Genomic DNA, 9376 nt, shown 5'->3' with positions numbered 1-9376 from the left:
GCTGCTGAAGAGAATCATTTTCAGAGCTCAACGTGTCAACTAATTAGAAATAAAGGGCTGCCAATTGTGCGCCCCGTTTGTATAGTTTGTCAGCTGTCGGATCTGTCGATTGCCCACTTCAGCTGAGAAATCTTTAGCTTCGTTTTCGGCTAAACCAATTTCAGTTGCATTCTTGGGCCCATCATTGTTTGTGCTGGACGTGCAACTGTTGTTCTTGTGGCTGCCACTTAACGCTGACCATTTGGTCGGGGCTCAAATCCGACCAATTGCTAATCTTATCCTGTAAGCCGCCTGCCCAACGATCGATATTTATTTACATTGCCACTTCTTGGCTGAGGCGGGCAGGCGTGCAGGCGGTGCGGATTAGCAGGAAAGTGCTCGAATCCTGTGCTGTGGGCGTGGGCGTGGCATGGCCAAAAGGAAATCAAGTAGAACAGCTCGAAGGCTGTGTTTGCTCTGCAAATAATATAATTACAAGTAATTGAGGGCCACGGTGCAGCATAATGAAGAGGCTGACGATGATCCCATTTATGAAGAGACAAACAGAGAGAGAGAGAGAGTAAGGGAGAGCGAGAGAGAGGGAGAGAGGGAGAGAGAGCACCGCACAATGGCCCGACTGGAATGTCCTGTGTCCTCAGCTTCGTCCTGTGCCATTTGTTCACACATCCAGCTGACAACTGTTGTGTAAATATTTTGACAGAAGAATGCCAAAAATCTTCCTTTCTGCTGCGCATCTTCCCTTTTTATTATTATTTTTTTGCGCAGGAAGAGCAAAGGATCAAACAGCTCGAGCATCGAGAGTCCCGAATGACTCACACACACAGGCAGGAAGCCAACAAAAGACGGATCTGTTCAAGGCAAGTGACAGTCAAGAGGAAATTAATAAACTGTTTGTTTGATTGTTAAATGGGATTTCAATTCGAATTCGACAATTGAACTAGATTTGAAATGCGTTCCATTTGCTAGAGCCTCACATTAAGTTGTTTCTCTTCAATCGGAATAGCTACTCTGTGATAATAACTAATTATTTAACTTGTAGTTAAGTTTTGCAGCCTGTAAAACGTTTAAGAATATCACATAAGACGGAATCGCTAAATCAAAGGAAGGAAGAGCGAGAGAGAGAAGGTGGGAAGTCTTTTTTACTAATGTTAAAATTCATGTCTGTTATTAATTGTATTCTGACTGACTGAAACTAACTGATTGACTGATTGATTGACTTAGCGACTGACTGTTAACTGACAGATTGATTGACTCACTAATTGCCTAATTGGCTAACTGATTGACTGACTGACTAACTGATTGACTGATTAAATGATTGATCCAATGACTGACTGACTGATAAACTCACTGATTGACTGATTGATTGATTGACTGACCAATTAACTGACTAACAAACTGACCAAGTGATTGACTGATTGATTAGTTGATTCACTGAATGATTGATTCGGTCGGAAATGGAGTGTTCGCTTAGAAGCGTTTCCCAGGCAAACCTTCAGCGAGAGTATTCAATCTTCGACCTACCGAAAATGAGGCCTCCAATTTGTTTGCTCGGATAGTACGAATATTTTGTGATTATTTACGTATTGAAAATACACTTTCAATATGCTACTTTTTTCCTATCTTGGATAAAGTTAACTTAATCTTAATGTCGAACAAGTCTTAGACTTTTATTTCATCAGCAATTGGAGCGTTGCACACAAACATTTCAATTTATGAAGTGTCCAGAGATACACACACACACATACTTGGGCAGCATTTGCATGAAAAGACAACTAAAATAGAAATTAAGAGAAATGCAAGAGCAAAAAACACACAAAGTGCAGGCTCAAACGAGAGGCGGAAATGAAAAGAAATTGCATAGCACTGGCAAATACCTCGTACTATATATATAAGTGCATATGTGGAGGGGGTATGTGCCTCTCTCTGTGTGTGTGTGTGTGTGTGTGCTTAGACAAGTAATATACATATAATGAAAAAGTACTTCATTAAAAATCAACAGCTACAACAACAGCAACAACAACAGCACTTGAAGTGTGTGTTGATTTCCATATAAAGCAACTGAGCAAAAAACTGAGGAAATGCTAAGTACACGTTATGTGGTGGGGCACGGGTAGTGGTGGCAGGGGATGTGGGAGGGGGGTGGTGGGGCGTGGTGAATTTTCCATAGGGTAGGAGACTGTGTGGAGCTTGTATAATGCGCCAGAGCAACACCATTGTTGTAGAAAATGAGGCAACAGTTGCTGGGCGGGGGATGGGCAGAGGCAGCCAGGATGTTGCACAGGGCTGGGCAAAGCTTGAAGCAGTGTTCGGTCGGGGGAGGGGTGTCTTCATTTGCTTGCTTTGACACAGAATTAAAATTAAAAATGTGTAAATGAAAAAATGAATAAATATGCATAAAGCACACAGCGCGTGAACGTACGGGGCGGGGCGGGGGGGATTGGGGCGTTCGCCGGGGCAGGGTATATTATGTGAGCCGGTTGCTAGGCTGTTAGCTGGAGCGAGTGCCAGCCAGCACATAATGGCTACATTTCGTATTAAGCAGTTTGCGCCACGCCCATCACCAATCGCCCCCCTTCACATACACACACACACACACACACACACACACAACCGCCCCACAGCCCACTTTGCCGCTGAGCGCTGCCGGCAAATGGCAACAATTGAAAACGCGTCTTTGATCTTTCATTTGGAAATTCGTTGCCCGCTGCCCGTCTCATTATTTGTTTATTTGTTCATTTGTTGATTTGTCGTTGTTGTTGTTCACATTTGGATAGAATGTCGTGAGTGTTGCGAATTCTCAAATGCCCCGCGTAAAGAAGAGTGTCGAAAATAAAGCTGGCCAGCAAATGCAAATTATGTGAGTTTTTTTTATTGGCCAGACTTGAGCAGAGATTCGCCCAAAACAATTGCAGATACTTTTAGGCTTTCATGATAATTTATATTTATATTTATACTTTAAGGCAATCTTGTTTTACTTTGGTTCATGGTAGGAAAGAACGCATTTTCCGACTCCGACGTGCTCAAGCTTTCCTTCGAAGCCAAGCCTTTACTTATTTCCTAGAACTCAAAATTGATTACAAAAGACATCTGCCAGTGTTATATATTTTTTGTATTATTTATATACGAATCCCAAAACGAGTCTCAATCAATGCAATTAATACTTCATTAAATAATTAGGAGCTAGTGTGCAAAGTGAGGAGCTCTCACATTGAACGAAAATCGAACCTGCAAAAGTTTTCGACATTCGAAACGTATCTTCAAGAAAGGACGTGAAAAATATTCAAAAGCATGGAAATATTTTGATGATATGAATAAAATTGTATTTCAAACGGGGTTTTTTTTTCATATCTGTAGATAGATCTGGCAACGCAGAGCAGCGGAGATTTTCCAACAAGAGAATTTAAACGTCAACTGAAATGTAATGCTTGTCTAGAGAATATGTGAATTTCTTAATAATGCGAATAAAATTGCAATCGAAGTGATTTTTAATCTCTCGCTAACGAAGTAGATATTCTGTGGATCTGGCAGATCTGGCAACGCTGTCAAATGGCAGCTGCAACTGCAATTGCAACTGAATAATCAGACCATTGCATAATTTTAGGCGCACACGCAGTGTAATTATGATTCATGGCTGGCAGAATCGCAATCGCAGCTTATAATTATGCAAAGTCTGAGCCTACCAGCCCCCCACCACGCCTCACTCACCTAGGGGCTAGAGCAAAAAAAAACTTGCAAGAAATAATTGAAAATTGCACAATTCTCACAAGTGGGGAAAAAGGACGCAGCGTACCCGCCTTCTGCCCACCATGCTACACAGATTTTTCTTTCGTGTTTTTTTTTTTTTTGGCTTGCCAGCAACCACCGCAATTAACCAGACACATAACCGCAGCCCCACACAGCCCATCAGCTGCCACGCCCCTGTGGGCAACATGGCATAAGAATTACACATCCTTGTCGTATACCCTGTAAATTGCTTTAGAGCAGCGACAGTTGGGTAAGTTGGCTTGGATAAGAGTTCCCCCTAGTTGGCGTTTGGGCAGCAAACACAATGGGGAAGGAGCCTCAAGTCAAGTCTTAGTTAAAGAAATACAAATAACAGAGCACTTTTTAGAAGAAGAAGAGTCAGATCTCTGAAGAAAACATATGCATATCTATATATAAATATATATATATATATACGCCTAGCTAAATCTAGAAATAAATAATAAATAATTAAATCTAGACTAAGTTGGTATTCTAATAGCTATTGTATAAGGAACTCTGAGCTCTTTTACAGGGTATCTTTCGTGTCTGCCACACTAGTGAGACTACTACACTACACTATAAAACCCTTATTACAGGGTATCTGATGTTGAGTCTACTACTCTATAGTGTACTTTATCTGAAGTGAGTCTGTTGCCCGATTTGAAACCGTTTCACAGGGTATCTGACAGTGAGGCAGTTCCATTTTCTTCGATATATGTTCAGTATCTTTTTTATAGACTATCTCTTACATCAACTTTTCTGCGCCCTACGTTATATTTTTACAGGGTATTGCCCAGTTGTTCAGCCAAAATTGTTAACAGCGCATTTTTTAATATTTTGCCGCATTTCGCCAACATTTTCTTCCTTTTTTTTTTTATTTTGCAGTCTACTTTTTTTCTTTTTTTTGTTTTTTTTTGCCAAACGCCAACGCCCTGGCCCCAGGGGCAGCAGCGAGTGTTGCACACACATGTGTGTGTGTGTGTGTGTGTGTGTGTGTGTGTGTGTGTGTGTGTGTGTGTGTGCGCGTGTGTATGTGTTGCCTGTGAGTGCGATTATTATTATCAGGATTATTATGCACAAATTGCAAAATTCCGCGGCAGCCACATTCCCACATATGAGTGCATGTATGTGTGTGTGTGTGTGTGTGTGTGTGTGTGTGTGTGTGTGTGTGTGTGTGTGTGTGTGTGTGTGTGTGTGTGTGTGTGTGTGTGTGTGCTTATGTGTGTTGCTGTTGTTGTTAGCAACGAGCGGCAGCCACAAATTGCTGCGGTTTTCATCCTGCATTTTCCCATTGTTTTACAAAATGGCGTGAGGCAGCGCGCTTCCTCCACCCACTCCCCCCCCCCCCCCCCCGTGCCCCTCCAACCACATCTAGCCAAGTGCGACATGTGCAGCTAGCTGCTGGGCAATAGCTGGGCGCTCGACTGGTGGGCGTGTCGCTTTGTTCTACTCACTTGTCGTATTTGCATAATTGAAATGAAAATTCACACCCAGCAGCAGCCGTTGCGAGTGTGCGGCGCGTGGGGCTAAATCAGCCTCATCATTATCATTATCATTATCAGGGGCGGGGCGGGGGCGGGGCTGGAGGCCGCTGCGGGGAAACGGATAGCATGTGGGGTATGCGTGTGGCAGAGCCAGCTTCATTTGCACCACAAATCCGCAGTGAAGTGTAAACGGGACGCGGAACACGGGCCGAGGCCAAACGGCGACATTTGACAATTCTGCGCATTGCGAGTAGTTTTGGCCCCAACCCCGACCTCCCTCCCTTCCACAACCTGAAAGCCAACTGCCTGCAATTTGTAGTTGCCAGTTTCTCATTTTCTCGCACAGTATTTAATACACACACACAGAAGCAATTAAGAACTTTCCTAGAGTGAAAAAGTCTTAATTTAATACGATCTTCTTTTAAAATCTGCTTACATTAGAACTGACTGATTGGAATTCACAAAGGTCTTTGAAATTCCACGCGCAAGAGTGGAAAAAACGCGAAAAACGATTGCATGAAATCATTTGGTTTAAAGATTCGCTTAGACTAAGGCTCACTTTTAAGGTTTCCTTCATAATTTGAGAAATGTGAGTTAAATTTCATCCTTCACGTAGCTAAATTGTTTTCTGTGTGAAGTTGCTGGTTCAAACCACTTTGCAAAGCAGTTTTTGAGACTTTTGCTTGTACTTCAGCTCAAAAACTGCAGTTGAAAGTTTGTATTTCCGCCTGAAGCTTTGTTTAAGCTCTGCATTCTACAATAGCTTCTTCATTTAAACGACTTTAGGCTTGTTTTTATGCATCTATGTAAATAAAATTGAGCACAAATTTCCCAACAGTAGAAAGTAGAAAAGTTGTGACTAAAAATGGAACTGAAACTTTGACGCCTGTTGCACATCTGGCAAAAAAAAATAAACAGAAGCAGAAAACAAATTTGCGATCAATTAGTGAGGCAAGTGCAGACGACGCCTTCGCATTGATGGACTCGTGTGAGGTACGAAAAACTGTGAACTGTGAACTTTTTGTGGCACTGAAGAACCACCCACCGGGAGGCGTGCACCGGCCAGCCTACCGGAGCGCAAGCCCAGTCTGTCGGTTCTTTTCTTTTCCATTTTTCAAATACCCTGTACTTATTGAGAATGCTTAAAAAGGGTATACTGGCAGCAGTTCGTGTTGTTTATATATATATACTTATAGATATTCTCAACATGTCAAGTCCATGCATCTTGAGAAGCTTGAGATTTAATATTTAAAATCGACTTTGTAGCGAGCTTAGAATATTCTCTCCGATATATTCTTCTATTTTCATAACATCGATATATATCGATTTTGCGAATTGCTTTTCGAAGCTTAACTCGAATCTTCTGGAGAATTCCAGCTCCAATCTCCCGCTTTGCATTATGCTCACTTTTGTATGCCATATTTAAGCTCGGACTATAAGCACCGAAGTTAATCGAAAAACTGCATACGGTTCGTACTAGCTTAGGGTATCTCCCAGTCGGGCGGTCCACAGTCGAGCAGCCTTATTGGTTTTATGTTCTTTCTCCTCCTGCGCAGTTTTGATTAATTTTTGTTTGCAATCAAAGCAATTCGCAAGGTTCCAGTTCCCAGTTTCTGCATACGCAGATTGTTTTGTTTTATAGCTTTGGATTTGGCTCTGGCTTTGGCTTTTTTATGAACTGCAGTTTATTTATTATTTTTCTGGTTTTGTTTTTGTTTTTTGATGTTTTGTGCGGAGTGGGAAATCAATTTGCGAATTTTACACCATTTGCTGCGGGGGCCTTTGAGCGCTTTCAAAGCGACAGCTCTGCGAATTGTCGGTGGGCAGCTGTCTCGCATAGAATTCAACATCTATCATAAGGCAAACGCAAACGCAAACGCAAGTGAAAGCCAGTCGAAATAAAAGAAGAGAAGAAGTGCCATCAATTCCAGAGAAACAAAGCAATATATGTCAAATTAAACTGGAGAAAAACCCAACACCAGAAAAAATGGTTCAGCTTAAAGAATGTCAAGATTTTGTGTAGAAATTAAACTCAACTAAACTTCGATCTGAATATGAAAATAATCGAAATAATCAAAATAAAGTTCGAATAAAAGCGTGAAGTCGCCGGTTCAACGCCAGCCGAAATTGTCAATCCTTACATAATTTGTCGCATTTGCAATAAAAAAAATAAAAAAAAATCTTTAAAAAATCGAAGATATATGGAAAATAGTCAACATACTTAGTTCTTCAACTGGCGGGAAACATGCTGGATAGGCTATAAAATATGTGAGTCTGTGCGCGGATTGATTGTTTGAACGTTGAACTAACAAGCGTAAAGTCGCCGGTTCAATGCCAGCCGAAATTGTCGATTTTTATATATGGATGAGGACTCCAGTTATTAAAACAGGATTGTTAAATCGATGTCTTATCGATTGCTTGACAACGGGACGAGTTATCGATTGTCGGAAATAAGCTCGTATTGCAACAACTCGGCTGTTGATGTTGCTCAAGTATATATAAATATATATATATCGAAGATGCTTTCTTTTGACTGTTACATACATTTGCACAGGAACAGGGTTTCAGGGCATATATAGCAGATAAATAGAATGCGAATACGGAGTTATTAAAGTTATTAAATTTAAAAATATGTGAGTTTTGCCTGAAGTGGGCGCCAGATAAACACACAAATTCGGCAGTAGCCGCACAATGCCGGGTAATTTCCTCTATTTAAATGCTCAAATATTGCATGTACTTCATTTCATTTACTTAAGTTCAACTTAAGCCCTAGAGCTAACTTTGTATTAGGCCAGCTTATGGATATTTTATTTATACTTAGCTAAATAAACTCTACCCTCGAGTTCCCCACCCGCCCCTCTAGCGCTTGCGCTTGAGCCACCCTGTTGAGGGTAAATATTTGAGATTTGAAATTTTTTACCACCTCGTTTGACTCTATGCAAATCCATTGCCTCATTGTGTCCATTAATGGCTCATTAGCAAAACGCTGGCCAACCCTCGAGGCTCGAGCCCAAGCTCAAGCTGAAGCAGAAGCTGAAGCTGCCACAATGACATGCCCCCCTCCTCGAACGCCCCTACCCAACGCTCCGGCCAGTCAGCCCCTATTCAAGCCGAACGCAATAATCAAATTTGCGTCATGTCGCATACTTGAAAAGTTTTTGATTTGAAAATTAACAAATGAAAAATGCCACAAAAAAATATATTTCAATGCAAGCCAGACATAGCGAGAGCAAAAGACAGAGAGGGGGATGGTGGTTAGGGGGCTGGGCAGGGTGGCGCAGGAGGAGGAGGGGGGAGGGGGGGGGGGACAGTGTGTGTGTTAGAAAGAGCGCGAGCATGTTGAATAAATTGAAGTAATGATGGCAGCCGGAAACGCCTGCAATTTGCCACAATTGAAAGTGGCTGCCGCTGACAGCGACGGCGACGGCGGCGCCTCCTCCTGCTCAGCCGCGGCCTGTGTGCAACTTGAAGCTGCCTCCCCGCCTCCCCGCCTCACTGCCTGGCCGCTGCACACGCTGCCTGCCATGTTTTTTATGGCTGCTTTTGTTGCTGTTGTTGTTATTTTATAGCTGCGCCCCTTTTTTGGTTGGCCGCCGCTTGTTGCAACCGCCACCGTCTGCCCAGCCAGCTGTGCCTCATCTAATTGAAGTTGTTCTCGTTCTCGTTCTCGTTCTCGTTCCCGTTGTTGCTGTTGTTGTTCTCGTTGCTTTTGCATAGCTCGCAGCTTGCGCGCTCGCTGGGCGGGCTTTATACTAAGTATATATTATTTGATTAACGCACGCCGTGCGCCCAAAACTTCCATCATCATTAGCGAAACGCACAGCCCACATCCCAACACACAACAACTCCAACAACAGCTCATCCCCTCTCCGCTTCAATTGGAAATCAAGTGGCAAAGCGGCCATTTTGTTGTGTGTGTGCGTTTGTTGCTCAACTAATTTTTCACACCCTTGCACCACTCGCTTCTATTGCTGTTGCTTATTTTCTAATTTACGTGGACAACCCCTCACTCCACAGCACCCCACCCCCCCCCCCCCTGCCATTCGGCAACTGCCTTTGCCCGACGCACGCCTCACGCCTTCTTCCCAGCCCTCCCCTAACCCAACCCCCGCCCTGGCTACATTTATGTTTGCAGTTGGTTAGCCTTC

This window comes from Drosophila virilis, chromosome X (genome assembly GCF_030788295.1).
Source record: "Drosophila virilis strain 15010-1051.87 chromosome X, Dvir_AGI_RSII-ME, whole genome shotgun sequence".
Classification (NCBI taxonomy): domain Eukaryota; kingdom Metazoa; phylum Arthropoda; class Insecta; order Diptera; family Drosophilidae; genus Drosophila; species Drosophila virilis.
The sequence above is the reverse complement of the archived record's forward strand: the minus strand, read 5'-3'. Positions refer to the sequence as shown.